This window comes from Puma concolor, chromosome D4 (genome assembly GCF_028749965.1).
Source record: "Puma concolor isolate L17-30 chromosome D4, mPumCon1.1.hap2, whole genome shotgun sequence".
Taxonomy (NCBI): domain Eukaryota; kingdom Metazoa; phylum Chordata; class Mammalia; order Carnivora; family Felidae; genus Puma; species Puma concolor.
Genome location: NC_141679.1, coordinates 69,923,536 through 69,945,830, shown reverse-complemented (window position 1 = coordinate 69,945,830; position 22,295 = coordinate 69,923,536). Strand labels below are relative to the sequence as shown.

The 22,295-nt window shown below is 41.0% G+C and overlaps 1 long non-coding RNA gene across 1 annotated transcript in view; it reads right to left on the bottom strand.

Moving 5' to 3' along the window:
- Positions 1–267: 267 nt before the first annotated feature.
- Positions 268–22,295, bottom strand: part of LOC147574981 (uncharacterized) — a 39,023-nt gene continuing 16,995 nt past the window's right edge. The window contains exons 2-4 of the long non-coding RNA XR_015242935.1: positions 18,358–18,399; positions 10,825–10,893; positions 268–562 (exon numbers count right to left, since the gene is read on the bottom strand). This is a non-coding gene — a long non-coding RNA (uncharacterized LOC147574981). The remainder of the gene's footprint in view (positions 563–10,824; positions 10,894–18,357; positions 18,400–22,295) is intronic.

The window sequence follows — 22,295 nt, the reverse complement described above, 5'->3', positions numbered from 1 at the left end:
CATCATTCACCATAGAATTATTTTTTAATTAAAAAAAATTTTCATGTTTATTTATTTTTGAGAGAGAGAGAGGCAGAGAGAGAGGGAGACATAGAATCTGAAGCAGGCTCCAGGCTCTGAGCTGTCAGCACAGAGCCCGATGGGGGCTTGAACTCAGGAACCACGAGATCATGACCCGAACTGAGGTCAGATGCTTTACTGACTGAGCCACCCAAGCACCCCACCATAGAATTCTTAATGAGACTTTAAAGAAGACTTATCGACAAATGAATGTACTGTATTTTATAAGCATAACCAACTCAGAAGTATATTAAACAAGGACACAGCAGCACAGACATCGCTAGAACTCATTGGTACCACCACGGAGGGTGGTGCCAGGGAAGCGTCCTTAGGTTTCTGACTCTCAGGGGATGCATAAAAATCGAGGAGTCTGCCCTGGAGCGACCCTCAACTCCCAAGGCCATTGTGATGAAGGGGCAGAAGAGCTTTCTGGGGCCCAGCTCTCCAGTCCCTCCAGCAGTGGAGGCCTCTTGGGACCCAATACAGCCGTCTTCATTTTGAACTGTAGAGAAAAAAGAATAACGTGTAGATGTTATTTTTTTCCTAAATTACCTAAGAGTAAAAAGGTTGCTTAGCACTGACATAAAGGAACACAAAATTTTGAATTAGAACATCTTATAGTTGGAAAGAAATCCTAGTGCCTTGAAGTTTTACAACCATAGGAAATGGATAAAGGCTGCAAAATGTGTGACTTTATGACTTCTATAGTGAGGAAAAAATTAGGGAGGGGATGGAGGCAGAGCAGGGCCATGTAGATGGTAAATTTATTGTCATTATAAGGTTTTGGTAAAGAAGCCAGAAAAACAAACGTTTGAATTAGGAATTGAGAGATTGAGAGTGAGGCCAGGACAACAACAACCACCACTATCAATCAATCAACCAATCAATCAATAAGAAGAATGTTAACAACAAAAACAGCAATAATAGCAATGATTCTTGGCTTTTTTTAGACACACAGCATTGCTTTGAGATGGACAAAAAACCATAAGAGTTCAGGAAGATGGTCTTGACGTGTATCCGCTTCCCATTGTGCCTGTATACAAAGGGGACCTTTCATCTTATAAATAAAATCCAAATTTGATGGAGTTCCTCCGCATTATGAAACTATTGCCCTACAGCAGTTTGAAAAAGGAGAGACTCATTTGGCTTAAAATTGCAGCATGTAAGTGTGTGGCAGTGAGAACCAGGGCCACACTGTCTGATCCTGCAGGACATGCAAGGAGAAAACTGCTGGAGTAGTCAGGCAGTCTCCCTCTGTCGGAGTCCTCATTTGTCAGAGAGAGGTCATTGGTATTATCTGCGTCATCTGACCTAAAGGGCTTTTAGGGGAGTGAAGGGAGACCAAGGGTGCCAGGCAACCCACAGAATGTCTGCTTTTCAGTACTTGAGCCAAAGAATCCGTTCTGTCCGAACATAATGGAGGCAAGAATTGCTAAATCTGGGCTGTACATTTCAAGGAAGCAGTGAAAGAAGAGAGGCTGCATCCCATCTGATAAAACAGGGCCTGACTTGGCTGACCTGTAGGGAGGAGCGATAGGCCGGGCCACCATGACCCCTCACATCTTTCCCTGAACTACTTCCTCCCTCTTTGGAAGCCTAACCCTCTGAACAGATTGAGTAGTGATTCTTTGGCTGCACATCTGAGTTTCTTCACGTTGCCAGCCAGCCTGGCACATGTAATCCGGAGAGATGGCTTGAGCTGGTTTCTGGAGACCTAGGTTCTTGGTCCAGTGGCCATGGTCCTGCCTGACATCCATGTTGTTTTGGGCCTTTATTGGCCAGTCACCTGGTGATATGTCCTGGTGAACCTGCAACTGCAAAATAAAAATCACCATCCTTTTTGAGAATGTGGACTTGAGAGGAAGACCAGATTTATTGGTCCACTCCTCCTGATTCACCCCACAGAAGCAAGGGTGGAGAAGATCTCCTTTTCCAGGTAGTCGACCCCAGGGAGGAAGCTTGCTGAAGAACTTGCCTGCCCGTGGGAGTTGTTTGGAGCCCCCAGCACCACCATCCGTCTCCTCTGTCAGAAGGAGATGTGAGAATATGATCTGGTTGCTTGGTGATGATGAGATGGTTTACTTTGGACCCCCAAGAAATGCTTCTTTGTGTTGTAGGGCAAAGCTTTGTGATGGCCATATGTCTTTTATGCAAGCACTGTTCATTCAATTATGATCTTCTGGGTCTAAGGTTCTCTTGTGTATCAATGTTGAAGTTCCAAACAGTGGAAGAGAGCAAAGGTGTTTCAGAGGCCTTAACATCTTTATCTGAAATTATGCCATCTTTGGTAACTGAACAGTTTACTGAGTATTCATCTTTTTTCCAGCTACCATTCGTTCATCTAGCTTCTGTCGGCTTTAAGAAACCATAATCATAGGGGCACCTGGGTGGCATAGTCGGTTAAGCATCCAACTCTTGATTTCAGCTCAGGTCATGATCTCATCGTTCCTGAGGTCCAGCCCTGTGTCAGGCTTTGCACTGACAGCGAGGAACCTGCTTGGGATTCTCTTTCTTCCTCTCTCTCTACCCCTCCCCTGCTTGTGCTTTTTCTCTCTCTCAAAATAAATTAAAAATTAAAAAAAAAAAAAGAAGCCATAATCATAAAAGCCCTTGGCATGGACAGAGTAGTAGAAGAAAACCCATGTGGAAAGGACATATCATTTTGGTTCCCCAACCAGCACTCAAGAGCTTTGCTATGTCTCTCAAGGCCGGTGGGCAGATGTGAGACAAATGTTTCTGAACCTTAGTCTTCTCATGTATAAAATAGGGGCAATAAGAACAGGTTGGGGCAAAGCAGGTACATGCTGTGGTGTTCTGAGGTTCAAACAAGGTAATATGTTTAACTTCCCAGCACAGTGTCTAATTAATTCCATTCTCTCCTCTTTCCATTTTTTAATTAGAACCAATCCAGATTCACAATGGAATCAACCTCCACATCCACATCTTCTAATCCTCTCCTCTCTTGGGGAAAACAAGAAAACTCCACACTTTTTTCTCCCATATAATTGGAGTTCTACATGACCAGGCCTGGCTGATCTCTCCAACCTTATCGCCATCTTACGTCCCATCCAGCCCACCATTCCTGCCCCAAGCACCACTGCATTAATCACACCTTCCCTTGGGCCACTTCTGACCACTGCAGTCTTACACTGTATGAATCACACTGCAGTGTAATGAGTCATGTCAGCTTCCCTCCCAGACTGTGAACTTCTTAAGGGGAGTGACCCCTTCTTGTTTGTATTTGATATCTAGTGCCTAGTAGGTAACCAATAAACTTTTAGTTAATAAGCATTAAGCCTGACTCCAGGGGGTTGTAAAGATGGCCTGAGTATTTTAGAGGGATCCTTTTGGTTTCTTTGAAGACTTCCCACCAAATAAATACATATGATTTCATTTTAGAAGAAGGATAATTGGTTTTTCTCTGTGAACAAGGAAGACACTTCCTTTTTTGCTTCTTACTGATGTGTGGTGAAGGACATAAATTGTACAGGAAACAGGACACAGAGACATAAACCTGCTTAATCCAATTATATGTCTCAATCAACAGACAAGGTCCCAAGAGAGGAGAGGAAGATGCACAGGATGGAGACCACTGCAGGGGAGCTAGGAAGCTGTGCTCTCACTGGTTTCTTTGTTTGCTTCTTTGTTTTGTTTTTGTTTTGCTTTGTTTTGGAAAGAGAGAGAGGCAAAAAGAGGAGAAGGAAATATAGTGACTGCCATAGGAAATGAGAATCAGTGTTTAGTCTTTGGCATGTTGTTGAACAGTGGACACATTAATGATTTTTTTGAAGACAAATGAAGCAAAAAACAAAACAAAACAAAACAAACAAACAAAAAACAGAAGAAGAAGAAAGAAAGCACACAAACAAAACAAAACAAGAAACCAAAGTGAGGAATACAAGAACCAGACTCTTAAAAGGAAAGACTCTAATTACAGTCATTTGAGAAAAGTCATGCTTGTAGCCTGTTGCAGACAACACACAACTTCTAATTCTCAGGAACGGAGGCCTGAAGAAGGCTACTGGGGTGCGGGAGACAGGGATAGTGCAGCACTGACAGTTAATGAACATGGGACCAAGCACTTTGACTTCACATAATATACCGTATTTAGCCCTTACTACAACAATTCTATACAGCAACTTTGTCATTTGCATTTGCAAATAAACTGATGTTCATCTATTAGCTGTTTCAACTGTTTCAAAGGTTTTTGTTCAGCTGGTTAGTAATGGTAGAGCTGAGATTTGAACCCACATCTCCTTGAGTCACTTTCTGTCTCTCCTGCACTGTATCATGCTCTTTCCCCAATGGGATGTGACTTGTAAAACCCTATTTCCTTGGCTTCAGGCTTTAGGCTCATTTGTACTGTTGGATTTGAACTCCAGAGCAGGGCCTCAGAGCTCCCCTTACTGTGTTATTCCTAATTAAATGTCCATTCCTTACACTTGTAGTTGAACCTCTCTTTTGCATACAACCTTTACCCTGTTTGTAGCGCTGAGCTCTTGAGTTCTTACCTGGGACCCAGACTGATGGAATGATTATCACCTAAGACCTTGCCTCTCAGCATGGGAGGGGATAGAGTGTCCTGGAGAGTCTCAAACCAGCAATCACATACTCCAGTCAGAAGCGATTCCACCTACCACTCATTTGCTAGAGCCAGACACAGAGAAAGCTGAGCACAGGAAATATTTGGTAAACAGCCTCAATGACTACTGAAGCATTTGTTGTTTCAACATACTAGATATTTTATATCTTTACCATGTTTATTATCTGTCTCCTGTCCAGAATGTTTGCTCCATGAAGACAGAGGTCTTAGTCTTGTTCCCAGATGTATCTTCAGTGCCCAGAACAGTGCTTAGCAAAAGCACTCAACAAACAGCTGAGTGAGTGAACAATATTATTAATTCTACCTTCATTTGCTGAGTGGTCTTGGGCAAGTCTTTTATATTCTCTGAGCCTCCAAATTTCCTTTTAGAAAATGAGGATAAAGGGATAATCTCTTATAGCATTGCAGTGAGAATCGATGAGATAAGCAGGCAAAGTGACAAGTAGAAGACCTAACCCATGAAAAGCTCTGGATAAATTTTGGTTTCTTTTCACCTCCAGGGGCCATATTAGCCCTCTGACTTTTAATGCAATTCTCAAGCAAATCTGAATTAAAAAAAATAGAGCAACTGCATAGTTTGAATACATTCTGTAACTTTTCTGTTTCTCTCCCAGTGTGCGGAACAATACTGATGTTCGCCTCTGAAATTTTCCCCTTGCAATAGTTGGAAAACTGTGTAAGTGGAGGCTCTTTGACTCGGGGTGGGAGTGAAGCTGAGTACAGCCACTGGCCAAGCCTTTCAAACAGAGTAACAAATGATGTGTGGGCACAACTGGGGAAAATGCACACATTCTTCATTGGTCTGGTGAAATCATGTTTGGCCCCCAGGTGCACTTTACCTGTTAACAGCATTTAGACAGATTTATCAGCTGTAAATTTTGCACCATGAAAAAAAAAAAAAGGAACATTTTTTTTTTCCTCTTTCTAAAGATAAAGCAGAAAGATTTGTCAGCAGCAGAGCAAATCAAACAAATTAAGTGCAGGGCTTCATTCTCTCTGCCCCTCAGTGGCCTGGTTGTGACACATGGGCTCTAGGCATCAAATTCACAGAAACCTGGGGGGTTACTGGGGGAGAAAGCATGGTGGGTATGGGATGAGTACTTTAGCTAGGGCTGATGAGCTCTCGTTATAAGAGCCAGAACTGAGTAAAACAGGGACAGTGCATCCTTAATTAACACCATAAGAAAGAGGGAAAAAAAGAAAGAAAGCACATACCAAAAAATTAAAAAGAAAAAGAAAGAGGCATACAAAACTTTCCAGAACTTTTTGTGGTTCTCTTCTCTACGTATTTTCATGAGATCGTCTGCTTGGAAATGTATTGTTTGAAAAACTAGATGGAGTTAGTTTTAAAATGCCCCAGATCAAACTGATTGCAATGGGTTAGAATATTACAAGCCGGATGTTACGAAACATCTTTTGTGACATGGTTGGGGGGGCGGGGAAGAGAACGGGATTAGATTCAAGTGAGTCCACACTCCACAGTCAGCTGGCTGTGTGACTCTGGCTAAATCCCAAACTCTCTAGGTAGCAGTTTCTTCACATGTAGTATTCAGATTACAAAGCCCAATCTGGGAGACTGTTGTGTGAATTTCACGAGCTAATGTGTCTGTGAAATTGTGTTATTAATTTTAAAGTGTAATGGTGCCATTCATAATTTTTCTGGAGGATTATAAACAATTCAAACAAAGTTTTCATATTTGTCCTTAGATAGGAGGTAAAGACTCATCACCCCCTTCTCTCTTAACCTCCCTCAATTTTCCTATAGAGTCAATGAGTGTGTGTGTGTATTATATGTTATACATCTTATTTATTTTTTTTTTAATTTTTTTTTCAACGTTTATTTATTTTTGGGACAGAGAGAGACAGAGCATGAACGGGGGAGGGGCAGAGAGAGAGGGAGACACAGAATCGGAAACAGGCTCCAGGCTCCGAGCCATCAGCCCAGAGCCCGACGCGGGGCTCGAACTCCCGGACCGCGAGATCGTGACCTGGCTGAAGTCGGACACTTAACCGACTGCGCCACCCAGGCGCCCCTATACATCTTAATATATAATTAGCATTACATATGCTATATATATATAATATTAGTATATATTATTATATGTTTAGTATATATGTATATCTCTGTATAAAGAGTATATATAGAGAGATGTATAAACTTTCTATACATCTATGTTTATATCTCTGTGTAGAGAACATCCCTTCTTTAGCATTTCTGCTGTCACTTATAATGCCTTTCTTAGATGGTTGCAATAGCCACATTGCTATTTGTCTTTGTCCTCTTTCTAATCCCAAACAATCGAAATTTAATGCATATTTGGCCATATCGCCTTACCTTAGGAACCTCTAACCCAGCACAAAGTGCGAAGTCCTTAATTTAGTCCACTGGTTCTCAACTAGGAGATTTTGCCCCTTGAGGGACATTTGACAATGTCTAGAGATGATTTTGGTCATCAGAGTGGGGAAGGGGATGTGTACATGCTGCTGGCATCTGGAGGGTGGAGGCTAGGGATACTATTAAGTATCCTACAATGCATGGACAGCCCCACAACAAACAACCATCCTGCCCCAAAATGGTGGTAGTGGCGAGGTTGAGAAACCCAAATTCAGCTCATGGGATCTCCCTGAGATCTCTTCTACTTACATCAAGCTCCAGCTTCATCACTACCTTCATATCCTGGCCTCTAGCTGAGGTGAATTACTCCCATATCTCCAAGTCATTCCAATAGTTTCCAAAGTGCGTGGCATCTCTGGACCCTTGCACTGGCTGGACTTACTGCTTTGAACCTGCTTCCTTTGGCTTCTTCAGCTGGTGATCTCTGCCTATTCATTCTTTTGTGTCTCCCCCAAATCTGTGCCCTTTAGGAAGACTTCCACACACCCTCGGCCCTTGCTCTGTGCATCCACAGCAACCCTGCCTCCCTCTTTCACTTAACTTATCACACTGTAATGAGACAGATATTATTCTTCCGTGACATCTATTTGGATCTCACTCTCCCGCCCATCAGAGAATTTAACAAAACTGGATTAAGCAGGGACCATTCCTTCTTCATCTTTGTAGCCTCAGAGCCAGGCATTAGGTGGGCACATAATTTCGGTAAATATATGCTGATTAACACAGAGAACAAACCCAAGTCAGTGACCATCTTATAGCTGAGGCTATGGAGTTGTTTTGTAGTGTTATGAGGTGAGCCACTTGAGCAAAGATTGTGTTGTGGTCAGTCCTGTGGCTACTCTGCACCCAGATTGTTAAGGAGACTCCCACTTCACTAATGGTACTTAAAACTCACTGATTGTACTGTGTGCCAGGAGCTTGCAAGGATTCTACACTAAATTCGAATTCTACTGTATCTTTACTATTACACATCCTCTCATTATTCCCATTTTACAGATGTAGAAAGTGAGGCTCGTAGTCACACGAGTGATAGAGCCAAGGTTGAATCCAGGCATTCAGACCCAAGAGAATGTCAACTGCTGTGCAGTATCAGTTCACTGTCAAGTCCACTGCACTGATTTGTGGTCCTCTGGGAACATAGTCTCAGTGGGTCTGCATTTTCAAGATGAAGAAATAGAATTTGTAGGAGACTGTCACCAGTGATGCATCCATATAATGACCAGGCCAGAAATGGGTTTGAAGTCTTTCTATACAAGTGTATCTCAAGGATCCTGTGATCATCTCAACTCAGCCTATATTTCTCAAAATTTGCCCATCTGCTGGGTCAAAGAAGCCTGCATTTGCAGGTCTTATATGAGAGCAGATCTTAGGAGTCTTAGGATCCACCTTGGGGACCTGCTACAAATAGATCTTTGGTAATTATTTAAGCCCCTAGAAATCGTTAGCAGATCTGGGACAGCTTTGATTCCTGTCTGGGACAAGTTCTACATCCTGGGAGGTCTTTGTGCTGAGTCCCATTTGCCAAAGATCTCTAAAAGCTTCCAGGCTGCTTAACTCTTCCCAAACTTTTTGGTTTAAAAATGCATTCCTAATCAGTAGGTCTGGGTGCATTCTTTGTGCCTAGAGAATGCCTTTCTCTTCAACTTTGGAGCAGGCCAGCACACAGCACCGACCAAAATATGTGACACTCCATTTGCAGACTGAATGGGCTGAGAGCACAATGTAGGTGGAAGGGGTTCCCACACAACTCTGAGAAGGCTTTGCTTTTCCAGGGTGGTCCAGTGGTCTTGGACTGCAGTCGGCCCCATTTGCTGGGATCCTTTGGGAAATCTCACAGAAAGCTTATTGCTGAAATTCTGACTGTTGCTTTCTTTCCTCTAAGGGCTATCTTTTCCAGGGCCCGTAGCCTCCTTCAAAGGTATGCAGTTGTCACTCATCATTCCTGACTTGCTGTCGTTCTTTTCATGTATTTGTTCTACAAATGCTCCCTGAGTGCCCCTTAGATGCCAGACACCCTGGTAGATACTGGAGGCACAGCAATGCAAATGTAGTCTCACTCTCCAAGTACTCACCTTCTTTGAGAAAAGACATAAGAAAGCCAATTAATGGCTAATCAGTAATCAGGCCTGTGATGGAAGCTTACAGATTCAGGGATGCAGACAAGATGGGTCCTGAATAGCCCTGGCAATCAGAGACAATTTTCCAAGTGATGGCTAAACTGATTCACGAAGAATAGAAAAGATGAGCTTTGAAGGAAATGGGAGACAAGAATTGGAGGAAATAGAAATAGGATATGCAAAGTCCCTGAGGTAAGAAGGAGTATAGCCCATTTGGGAAGTGTAGGTAGTTCAATCTGGTTGGAAGGTAGAGGAGGGCTGGTTGGGGCAGGTGGAGGTGCAGATCGGAGAGAGTGGAAGGTAGGTTGCTATAAATTGTATTCTGTGGGATTTTGCAGGCCGTGCTAGGGATTTTGGACTTTGTCTTGAGGAAAAATGAAGCAGACTTTAATCAAGAGCATAACATGGTCAGGTTTGCCTTTTTAAAAGTCCAGTTAGGAAAGAATTCAGCAGAGAGGCCTGGAGGCTTTGTGACTGAGTTTTTATCAGAACAGACCTGCCCCTCTCATCTGAGCCAGCTACAGGGAACATGGGCAGGTTGATGACAGAGAGTTGAGGTCTCTGGGCAGCTGGGCAGACTCAGCAGGCCCAGAAGCAAGGAGTGGATAGTATTAAGCCTGGGGTGCAGGAAGAAAGCAGGACCCCGGAAGAGAGAGATGGAAGGAGCTGAGAAGAATCCGCTAGCAGATTCCATTCCCTGGACATAGATGGGTTTCCAGGCAAGTTCGTACAGCCAGGACTGAAGTTTAGAGATTCACAACAAAGTTGAAGCCTAAGGTTCCAGATGGGTTACTCAAAGGAGGAGTCAAGCAATTACGTAGTGCCAGGCACTGACAAATATCTGCCTTATCATCAGTGCCACGAAATACGTGCCATTATCACATCTGCCAGCCGAGGTGAGGGAGGCTCAGAGAAGTAACCCACCCAAGATTGCACAGTGCAAGTACAGAGTCAGGATCTTAACCCACTATTCTCTAGCTTTAAATTCATTTTTTACCAAGTGTTAGATTTGGCACTTAACCCCAAATATATAATAACAACCCATTATGTTTTGATGCCTCTTTCATTTTTCTTCTTTAAAAGAAAAATGGGTCTACATAAGCTATTTGTCAGCATGAAAACTTCATGCCACAATACTTTGCATCTAGGACTCTGTGATTCCAGGTCTCTAACCAAAAACATCATCTCACACCAGCAAGTACTGCCTGCATGATCACGCTCAAGTCTCCCCTGCTTTTTCATATCAATATTCAACCATTGAGGTGATCAGCACAGGTTCCCTCACAGTGACACCCCTCTTTCCTTTGGAGCTCAGTGTCCACTAGGTTAAGAGAAGCATTGGCACTCACAGGATCCTTCAGGTATGGAACACATCATCTCAATCCTGAAGTTCATTTGACCTTAGCTTAATCTCCAAAGGACAACTCCCTGCCAGCTCCCTTGGGTAAATTTAGTTGCCAAAAAGAAACTGCTCCATTTAGCTTAAACATGGAGCCAGTGTGGTGCTGTGTATGGGAAGAGCTGCACCTTTGAGTCCATCAGATCTGTGTCCCCAGCTCTGCCATTTACTAGCTGTGTGAACTTGGGAAAGTCCCTTAACTTCACTGAGGCTCATCGTCCTCATCTGTGAATAGAGAGCATAATAATACCTGCTTCCCAGAACTGTTTTCAGAATTGCTTGACCAGAGCTTGCCACAATGTCTGGCACACGACAGGACCTGATAAGTAAATAATAAATCAATATAGCCATTATTATTATAAGCACTCCCTCTCCCTCCCTGAAAATCTAGGTGATGCTCCATCCGAAACAACTTTCATAATTTGTGTGAGTGGGGCAGTGGGGGTGTTCATCTCACTCTTCCAGGGGTTGTTGGGATAAAACCTATGCTCAAGTGAGACACTGTAGCTCATAAACAGACTGTGATTTTGTAATTTTTTCACAAGAGAAGCTTGTAGTATGTTTACTTCACAAGGTGGTGATAGGGATTAAGAAGTTCAACCCAACAATGAAATGCCTTTGTAAACTGTACTGTGCAAGTTTCTGTTTATCTTATGATCTTTATTTTTTTAATGTTTACTTATTTGTTTTGAGAGAGAGTGTGTGTTTTCATGGAAGTGGGGGAGGGGCGGAGAAAGAGGGAGAGAGAGAATCCCAAGCAGGCTCCACACTGTCAGCACAGAGCCCGACATGAAGCTCATACTCAAGAACTGTGAGATCATGATCTGAGCCAAAATCAAGAGTTAGATGCTTAACTGACTGAGCCACCCAGGCACTCCTATAATTTTTACTTTTTAAATCAAATTTCTTCCAGAATAATTGACATTTCAAGTGGATACTTTGATGAGTTTGACAAATGTATACACAAGAGTAACCACCAATTCAATATTATGTAGGACATTTCTATCACTCCAGAAACTTCTCTCTTGGCCCTTTGCATTTCATCCCCACACCCCCCTCCCCGCCAATAATCTTTGCCTCATGCAAACATTTATCTGATTTCCATCACCATTAATTAGTTTTGCATGATCAAGGAGTTAATATAATTAGAGTCATTTTGGATATACTGTTTTGTGTTTGGTTTCTTTCACTCAGCAGAATGTTGTAGATTCATTCATCTATCTGTAGTTGCGTCTATCTGTAGTTAATTCCTTTTTATTGTTGAGTAGTATTCCATTGTTTGAATATACAATAGTTCAGTTATCTGTTCACCAACTGATGAAAATCTGTATTATTTCTAGTTTGGAGCTATTATGAATAAGGCCGCTTTAAATATTCACATAAAATCTTTTTGTGAATATACATTTTCATTTCTTTTAGGCAAATGCTATGATTAAAACCATTGAGTAGTATGCTAAGTGTATGATTCACTTTAGAGGAAACCACAGAGTGGTTGCGCCATTTTACCATCCATAACACTGTATGAGTTGCCCCCCAGTCCTTGTCAACACTTGCTATTTTTGGTCTTTTAATTCTAGCCATTCTTGTATTTGCGTGATGATTAAAGATGTTTACTATATTTTCATGCACTTACGACTAGTTGAATATCTTCTTTTATCAAGTGTCTATTTAAATCTTTCGTGCATTTTTTGGTTTATTTTATTTTTTTTCTTATTGAGTTGGCAGAGTTTTTATAGTCTAGTACTTTGTCATACGTCTGCATTGTGAATATTTTTTTCCTGTCAGTGGCTTACATTTTCAATTTCCTAACTATCTTTTGAAGAGCAGACTATTTTACTTTTGATGAAGATAGATCTATCACTTTTTTATTCCTCTATGGTGTGTACTTGTAGTGTCTTGTTTAAGAAATCTTTGCCTACACAAAGGTTATAAAGATTTTGTCTTACGTTTTCTTCTCAAATTTTTATAATTTTACCTTTTTATGTCTGTGATTTATTTTAAATTAAATTTGTGTATGGCATGAAACAGGAGCTGAGATTCTGGTGTTTTGTGTGTGTGTGTGTGTGTGTGTGTGTGTGTGTGTGTGTGTGCATTTTGGCATGTGGAGGTCCACCTATTTCAGAAGCCTATGTTGAAAAGATTCTCCTTTCCCATTAAATTATGTTGGTGCATTTTTCAAAAATCAGTTGGCCATTTATTTTCAGGTTTACATCTGGAGTGTCTAGTCCTTCTTGTTGATTTATATCTGTGTTTTTAGCCAACAGGATGATGTCTTGCTTAATGAAGTTTGTAATAAATCTTTGCATTAGGTGGTGTAATTCGCCCAGTCTTTGTTCCTTTTTAATACTGTCTTTGCATTCTTGCCACTTTGTATTTACATAAAATTTTTTGAATCATCTTGTCTTCTAGAAATTTGGTTGAGATTGCATTAAGTCTATGGGTTAATTTGTATAGGATGGACGTATTAACAATATTGAGTTTTCTGATCCATAGACATAGTATACCTATGCATTTATTTAGTTTTTAAAGGCCATCTTTCCCATCTTTCATTAATTTATTTCTAAGAATTTTGTGTTTATGATGTTATTGCAAATACTATTTTTAAATTTCACTTCCTAATGATTTGTTTCTAGTTTTAAGGTTTATAGTAGGAGAACTAGTCTGATACCAGATATTCTATCATAGGCCAGAGGCAAGATTTGTTTTTTAATAATAACCATGAGAAAGTTGAAGTATCTCCTTATGAACTGAGATTTTTCTTCTTTTTAAAATGTTTCCAGGACACTATACAAAATAGACATTTTTTGAGTCTCAGATTCCAAAGTATTAAACAGATGGGAAGTTGTGTGTGTGTGTGTGTGTGTGTGTGTGTGTGTGTGTGTGTGTGTTGCTGCTACTTGGATCGCATAAATTTTCTTCTGGAGAAATTTACCACTCTCACTTTTAAAAAAACTTTGGCACTAGTAAACTAAGCTCAGTTTGTGAGCATAGCAGGTACAATGCTATGTTTGGTTCATTCACAGGCCTGGGAAGCATCTCAAGCTTCCTTATGGCCAGTTTAGAGGCCCTGCTAAAATATTAGCTGAATGACGAAGTTGAAATTAGAAAGCACATAAAAGGGTAAATATTGACTTTTTCAACAAAGTTGTTGTGTTTGCATTCAAGGCACTCTTGGAGCTTGAAGAAGCCAGTTTACAAGAAAAATGAATCAGGCTGAAAATAGCCTATTTACATAAATTCTTAGACAGGAGGATTATAAGCTATTAATAATGACATGTTTTTGTATCCTACTTTCTACTTTTTAAAGCCTTTTCAGATTCCACATTGAACAGATGTTCCCATGCACATGTGTTTGTTCTGCTCCCTCTGCCTAGAACACCACTCCTTTCTGTCTGCAGTTTGAGTCATTCTTCAGCAATAATCTCAGTTTGTTCCCAACCTCCCATGTCTACCTCCACACTTGGTGCAACTGCTCTCACAGAATCCCTCCTGCTGACCTAGTCCACACCCTCTCGATGGCCCTTTTGCATTCAGTTCCATCTGTGCCGTGGTTCTACTCAAAGTAGAGTGTCACTGAAACCTGTCAGGCCTTCTCAAACACCCAAAGGGGCATTTGTAGATGTTTTTCTTCTTTTCTCTGAGTGTAATCCTGTCAGCATTTAGGATTTATTTTATGTATCTTCTTTTACCGCATTTAAGGAATAAGAATTATCCCTAAATAATGGGCAAAGGTGGCAAGATATGCTTGAGATCACATGGTGATTTCTGAAACAAAACTAATTCAGGGGCAGCACTGGGATTAGGGGTGGAAGGAGCTCAAGGTCAAAGGTCCTGGATCCTGGTCCTGACTTTGTCAACAACCAACTCTGTAGCCAGCCCAATGCTTGCCACACAACAGGTATTCATTGATGAGTGAATGAACTTGAAGAAATCACTTAACCTCTGTTGGCCTCAGTTTCTACATCTTACTTAGCATAAAGGAATTGGAGTTGATAGTCTCTAATTTCATTTCAGCTGTATAATTTATGAACTTCCATGATCCTTCAGCACCAACATTAATCACTGTTGTAAAGCTTACTTTTAGATTAAGTGGGAAAGGAGATTGGGAAGGACACTTAGGGAGTACCTACTATGTAGTAGATATTTTGACTATGTTTGCAGATGTGTAATAAATCATACTGATCCTATCCTGTCCTTCCTGTAGGTTCTGGTATTCTCATTCATCTTCCTAATTTCTCTAAATCAACTTTCAAAGTGAGCAGGGGTTAAGAACCGCTCTTTAGGGTGAGAGAGAAAGGGAGGGAGCTGGACTATGATGAGAGATGAACACCTCACGCTTTGGTACAATCATTATTTACATGAAGATGCATACTTCTAAGGTTCTTGAAGCCGCTCTAAGTAAATATACCACTTCCTTGAAGTTGATCGATTGATTTCTTCATCACCTCATTTGTACTTTGTATAAAGATAAACTTTAGTATAACTTTTTTCACAAAACTCAAGTAACTGGAAGGTTTGAACTAATGAGCTCTTACAATATATGCCAGGACTATAACGTATAGACTAAAGGATATTTGATAGGACAGATATTTTCTCGGGCAAGATAGTCTTTGGATATAGGTTGCTCTCTGAAATGTGACCCAGCTCCATGACATATGACTCTGCTCCATGCCTGCCAAAAAGAAATCCACCTGGCTGCAAGGTCGCCATTCTTCCTTTCCATTGCTTGTGAGATTGAATACCTTGGCTTGTGCTTCATCCACAGGGAAACTGGTCAGATTTGATCATGTCCCATGACAAAAAGCACAAAACCTCTTGCACCCTTTGGGTGCTAGGTTTTATGATCAAAATCAAGATCCGTGTTGCTTTCTACATCACCCTATGGATGGGTTTTTTAGGGATACCATAAGAAAATACCACAGACCAGGTGGCTTAAACAACAGAAATTAATTTTCTCACAGTTCTGGAGGCTAGAAGTGTAAGATCAAAGTTTGGCGGGTTTGGGTTCTCCTGAGGCCTCTCTCCGTGGTGTGCAGACAGCTGCCTTCTCTCTATTCCTTGCATGGCTTATTCTCTGTGTGCACATCCCTGGCATCGTTCCCTCCTTTTTTAAGGATGCTAGTCATATTAGATTAAGACCCTAGCCTCATGACCTCATTTAACCTTAATTATCTCTATAAAGACCCTGTCTCCAAATATAGTAACACTCTAAGGTATGGAAGCTTCAACATGTGAATTTGGGGTTGGGGACACAATTTAGTTCCTAACACCCTATGAGGACCTGAGCATCTGAACTGATCCAATAACAGATCTATTTTCTCCTGTCTCCCACAGCAGCAGGAAGTTTCAGGAAGATTATGTGTGGTTACTGTTAAGCCAGACCCCTGGATTACTGAGAATAAAAGAGATTCATGTCTCCTATGAGAGAAAACACAGAAAAAAATGGCCATTTACCTGTCTTTAGACCCTAACACGTCATAGAGGTGAAATACAGAAGCTCTCCTGAAAGAGGGTTTTGGAAAAAGAAAGTAGACTGGTAACTGTGTTTAGAGACAGCTCTAGAATTTTGGAGGATGCACAGCAACCTGTAAAAAAGAACTTCTATGAAGGGAGTGGTCCTGGGTCCATAGGGAGGGGAGCAATGAATAATTCACACCCATCCTGCTCTGTTTGCAAGCATGTGCCTGACTCTGTCCCAAGCCAGAATCTCCCTTCAGTGTTCTGTGGCGTGTGTGTGTTGAGACATAAATCCATTATATTTGCACCAGAGAGGCGGTCAGAGTCATCCTGGGTCTGCTGCTGTTAGATGTGGCACTGGCAGGAGGACCCATTGGAGACTGATGGACTGTATTCAGAAAGCTGCAGCTGTACAGCCAGAGGAGTGAGTGTGTGAAGTTAATAAAACCCGTATTCCCCAAAGGTGAAGCTTGAGTGACTTTGTTCTGCTCTGACGCCTACCTGTCATCAGAGGCAGGAACTCTGATGGATCTGGGAGGCTCCCTCCCCTGGGTCAAGCAGCAGGCTCTGGTTTCATACAGGGTGGTACCAAAGGTGGCCATAGTGCTAGAAGCTGAGAGGCCCATGTGATGGTGATAGCAAGAATGTCGGATAGGAATATGGCTGGCCTCCGTGACTAACTGACATTTTAGGCACTTTATTTAACTTCCTATAGTCTCAGTTTATTCCTCTGTAAAATTGAATACAAGATCTCAATGGCTCCTTGTAGCTCCAAAATGCACATTGTTCAGGCAGTCATTTTCATAAAGCACCTGCAAATTTTGGAACAAATGGACTCATCGGGACCCCAAATCACATAAACAAAGTCGTATTACTAGATGGGAGTTTGTTTTTAAAGTACTCTGATTTTGACAAATCTTAAAAAAAAAAAAATAGTTCTTTGGTTTTAGGATAATATTCAAGTGGCATAATAGGGAAATAAATCATTCCTTTTTTAAAAGCTAAGTTTTTAATAGGGCAAATTATTGGCACTTAATTTCTAATTAGAGTGCTTACTCATATAATGACATTTGGAAGTTGTTTATGTAGTAGACATTCTCTGGGTTTGGAAAGACAAATGAAGAAGTTAGAAGAGTACACACATGTACATATAAGCTAATTATTTTGACACATAAGCTATTATTGGTCTGGAATACAGGAAGGGGACAAAAGCCCTGTCACCTTTAGGGAAAAGATCAGCTGAGCTTCCTTTTTATCACCACTAAAAACTGATGATTTCATTCTAGTATTTAAAATATAGGTCATGAAAGCAGTTTGTATTTTACCTGTAATACTAATAAAAATAAGTTAACAGAACAGTCATTGTGGCATGAAAATGCCATCTTCTTATGAATTTATCATTAATAATTAAATAACAACATTAAAAATTACATTAATTTAATCAAGGTGAGTGCTTCTTGTCAACATAAATCTTCTTAATATTTCCTTCATTCCCGCAAACTGATTTGTCAGTGAGTGAGAATGCCTTTTAAAATAATCTCCTCCGGGGGTACTCTGGACCAGGCAGTAAAGCATGTGACTCTTGATCTTGGAGTCATAAGTTCAAGCCCCGCTTTGTGGGTAGTTTACTTAAAAAAGAAAAATCACAAAGCCTCATTCCAAATCTATGTACTCTGTACCACCCCATGGTGCCTACACCAAAAGGGGTTTAAAAAAAAATTCTCCCAGAGGTATCTCTACTGTGAGTATCAAGTCCATGTTTTCAAAGCAGTGCTTTTCCTGTCATATTAGCACAGATCAGGCTCACCTCTGCAGTTTCCTCCTGGTCACTGGTATGGCCACTCAGTCACTCACGCTCATCATTTCCCAGACACCCCTAACACTTCCCTTTCCTTTTGCCAAATTAAACGGGCTCTGCTCAAATGCACCCTCTCCTTGCTGTTTGCACTGCTATTGCCCTGCATTGGGCTCTCCTTAACATTGCTTAGTTGAATCTCCTGCCACTTACAGGTTGAACTTCCTAAAGAATAAGTCTGGTCATCCTACTGTGTTCAGCATCTTCAACAATTGTCCAACAATGTGGAGTAAAATCCATATTCCTCAATTTGTGAACTCAAGGGCCTCTGTGATCTGATTCTCCCTAGATTGCCAATCAACTCTCCAGTATATTCCCTAATGACTTCTGAGACACAGCTCCATTGATTGCCCTGGTCACTTTTTTTCCACTTTGGACTGTGGCCATGCTGTCATCTCTACCTAGATTGATTATTTATTCATTAATTTCTTCATTTTTTAATTTATTAATTTATTAATTTTTTTTTTTTACCTATAAAGAATCTTCTGGCTCTTCAACTCCTGAGTGTCCAGTCTGTAAAACGGAAACCACAGCTGGTAGTTAAATGCAGGATATTTAACCTGGGGAATGAGTCAAAAACCTGCTGGCAGAGCTGAAAAGCCCAACAGAGGATGGCGAGACAATTAAGAGATGAGCCACCACGGGAAGCTGCTGCACTGCTATTGCCAGGGCTGGAGGAACAGCAGAAGGAGGTGGTCCTAGAGATAAGGAGTGGGGGCCATCCAGTGGATGCTGAAGCATGACAGAGATTCAGCCACAGCCATTGATGCTACCTAAAGCATAGAGAGACACAGAAATACTTGGCCTTCTGCCTTCCTCCAGTCTCCTGCCTGAGTCTCTCACTGACTGAATCTAGCTAGTTGGCAAAGGAGCCTGGGAAATGTAGTTTTCAGGGATCAACCCTCCGTTGATAAAATGCAGAGCAGGGAAGAGAGTGAGGAACGAATCGCAGAGCAAAGAGACAAATAAATGAATAGCAGAGGTCCCCTCTGTGAAATCATTCGTCTTCTATTGGAATTACACTGAGCTCTAATCTCTCCTTTGTGCTGCCTGAACCTGACAGTCTCTAGTATTAACTTTCCGTATAAGAGATTTACTTCTTTTGCATGTGCTTAGCTGTGCCACCAGATTGGAAGTGAGTTGAAGGCAAGGACTCTGTTTTATTAACCGTTGCAACCCCAGAACTCTGTACACTCTTTGGAGTTTTGTAGGAACTCAGGAATGTTCCAGACTGAATTAGACAGGAAACAGCAAGAAAGATCCAGAGATGATTGGTTAAGGAATATCCCATGATCCAGGGATGCTTGATTAAGGAATATCCCATGCTCTGAGGAAAGAGATATGAGAAAAAGCAAGAAGAGTCAAAGAACTCGTAAGAGCAGAGTAGAAATGAGTGGTAAAGAACCAATAAGCACCTCAATCTCACGGCTTATGAGAATATCACAATGGTCTAGAATATCAGTCTCTTTACATTTCAGTTTTTCTCTGAGTGGAATCCTTTGGTATGACATCCACACTGGGAGATTCTGTGCAAGTCTGCAAAACGCTCCATGTAATTATGCTCTGTAGCACTCTTCATGGCTTGTCCAGAGGAGGAAGCACTTATTAACTCTTCTTAATTACTAAAGGACAGTCTGTACAAGGGAATTGAAGTCAGAGAAGGAAGTGTGTGTCATCTCTACGAGCTTTCATAGGAATGAGTCAAGTTGGGCTTCTTATGCCTTTTGTAAGTTAAGGATAAGCTTCCAGATCTAAACTGAGAACTTTGGTCTAGCTATCCCTTCTCTGAGTCAGCAACTTGTCTGCTTTACATATATGTTTCCTGTTTCATAAAATGAAAGGATCAAGGAAAAATAGACTTGTGTTTTTAAGAAAAGAATCTGTTTTTCTAATTATAAAATTAACACATTTGCTGCATCATATTTGCAGAATGCAGAAAACTACATAAAGTACATAGAAAAGTTCCACCATCAATGATAATCACTGTAAATAATTTGGAATATATACCTCCAGTCTTATTTTCTCTTTAAAAATGGAGTCATAGTCTATGTGTGGTGTCATAAACTGCTTTTTTATTTAAAATTATACACATTTTCCTATTTCAATAAATATGAACCAATACTTTTTAAAAGGCTGCATTGTATTCTATAATTTATTTATTTAATTCCTGATTGTTGGATATTTTGACTGCCAACATTTCTGTATACTGTGTTATGTGTTGTGTTAGTTTTTTATTGCTGCAGTAACAAATTGTCACAAACTGACTGACTTACAACAACACAAATTTATTCTCTGGCAGTTCTAGAAACCATAAATTCACAATCAGTTTCACTGGGCTACAGTCAAGGTATTGATGGAGCTGGTTCCTTTTGGAAGTTCATATATATATAATTTATTGTCAAATTGGTTTCCATACAACACCCAGTGCTCATCCCAACAGGTGCCCTCCTCAATGCCCATCACCCACTTTCCCCTCCCTCCCAACCCCCATCAACCCTCAGTTTGTTCTCAGTATTTAACAATCTCTTATGGTTTGCCTCCCTCCCTCTCTGTAACTCCCCCATGGTCTTCTGTTAAGTTTCTCAGGCTCCTAGAGAAGAATCTTTTTCCTTCCCTTTTCCGGTTTTGAGAAGCTGTCCATATTCCTTGCCTTATGGCCCCTTCCTTCCTCCATCTCCCGAGTGCATCAGTACAGTTACTGCTTCTGTTATCACATGGCCTTCCCTCTGCCCCTGACTCCTCTAGCCTCCCTATGATGAGGACTATTGTGATTACATCAGGCCCACTGGGGTGATTCAGAATACTCTCCCTCTCCCAAGATCTTTAACTTAATCACATGTGCAGAGTCCCTTTTTTAAAAATCGAAGGTAACATTCAGTGGTTCCAGGGATGAGGCATCTTTGGGAACCATCATTCAGACTACCTCACTGCTATAAACAGTACTGTAGGAACTTTTCAAACCTATCCCAGATCTGTAATTTTATGATGCGTCTTTATGAGGGACAACTGAAATTATTGTAGCCTCAGAAAGATTTATGAGATCAAGTAGAATAGTAAACAGGAAAACTGAGAGCCAGGACACGGGGGTGGCCCTGGATCTACCACTGACTTGCTATCTGTATTGGGGATCATTTGGCCTTTTTTCTGCTGTAAGTAACATCCTTGGTGCCTTCATCTGTAAGGTGAAGGAATTGGACATGACTTTCAAACTGCATTTTCCGTGATTCTTTGAATTAGAGCACTGCAAATTGTATAAATTAAAAACAACAAAGGTGTGTTAATAAAAAAGATTGATGGAGTATCCTTGGGCTAGATGTACCTTTTTCATAAAGCATGTAAGCATGTTTTAATCATTATAAGTCTTAGAAGAAAGCATCACCTCAACCTTAATTAATTAACCATTTATTAAGCATGCCCTGTGTACAAGATGTTTTATATAAATCATCAGTAAAAATCTTATAAGTTAAGGACACTCTGCATAATTTTCAGGCTGTTTAAGCAATCTGTTCAAGGCTCCACATTAACAGAATGGTCATATTCATTTGGATACACGTATAGGTTCTTTCCCTTAGATCCCGCTTCCTGTGTGCAAACTGTATAGAATTAATTGCAGCAGTGGTATTAAATCATTTACTTGACATTTCTAGAATAATTGGTAACACCCCATCATTAGGTCTGGGCATTTTTGATTCAGTGCGGCAGTTAGTTCTTTGTGAACCTGCCCAGCAGGGCAGAAGAGCACTCTGTTTCTCTCGAAAGCAACTTTTCCTGCCCTAGACTGTGCAGAGGAACTGAGGGAAATTTCTTCATTCCCTTTGGCTCCTTTTACTGGTACTCGTGGTCAGGATGTGCACGTGCTACAGTTACGTGGCCAGCCATTCGCCAAGTTCCCTTGCCTTATGGAAACCAGATGGAAGCTGGAGTCGAAGTTCTCGGCCACAGAAGTGAGGCTGGGCTGCTCTCTGGATGGAATCTCTGAATTCAGGAGGCATAATCCTCTGTCCTCCCCCTCTCCCTGCCCCACTGCGCCTTCCAAAAACCAAGAGTCAATTTCAGAGATACAGCCTTTCTCTGTGTGTTGCCCAGATACTTTTCTTTTTTTAATTTGTAATTGCAACTTTGTTTGTAGCAAAAGCTCTATTTGGTTGTCATAAATTGTAACCAAGAGGAATAATATCCACAAAGCAGTCAGTACTAGCATATGCTTTGAATAGCCTAGATTGATAATGTGAGGTCTTGCACAACTTTGCTAACCTCAACTGGCATATTGGGAGAATTCAACAAAGGCACAGTAAAACAAACAAACAAGTAAAAAACAAAAACAAAAACAAACAAAAAAGCAGGGAGAGTAGGGAGGGGAAATTTCGAAAGTGTTCCTCACTAGTGAAATTCAACAAGGTTAATTACGA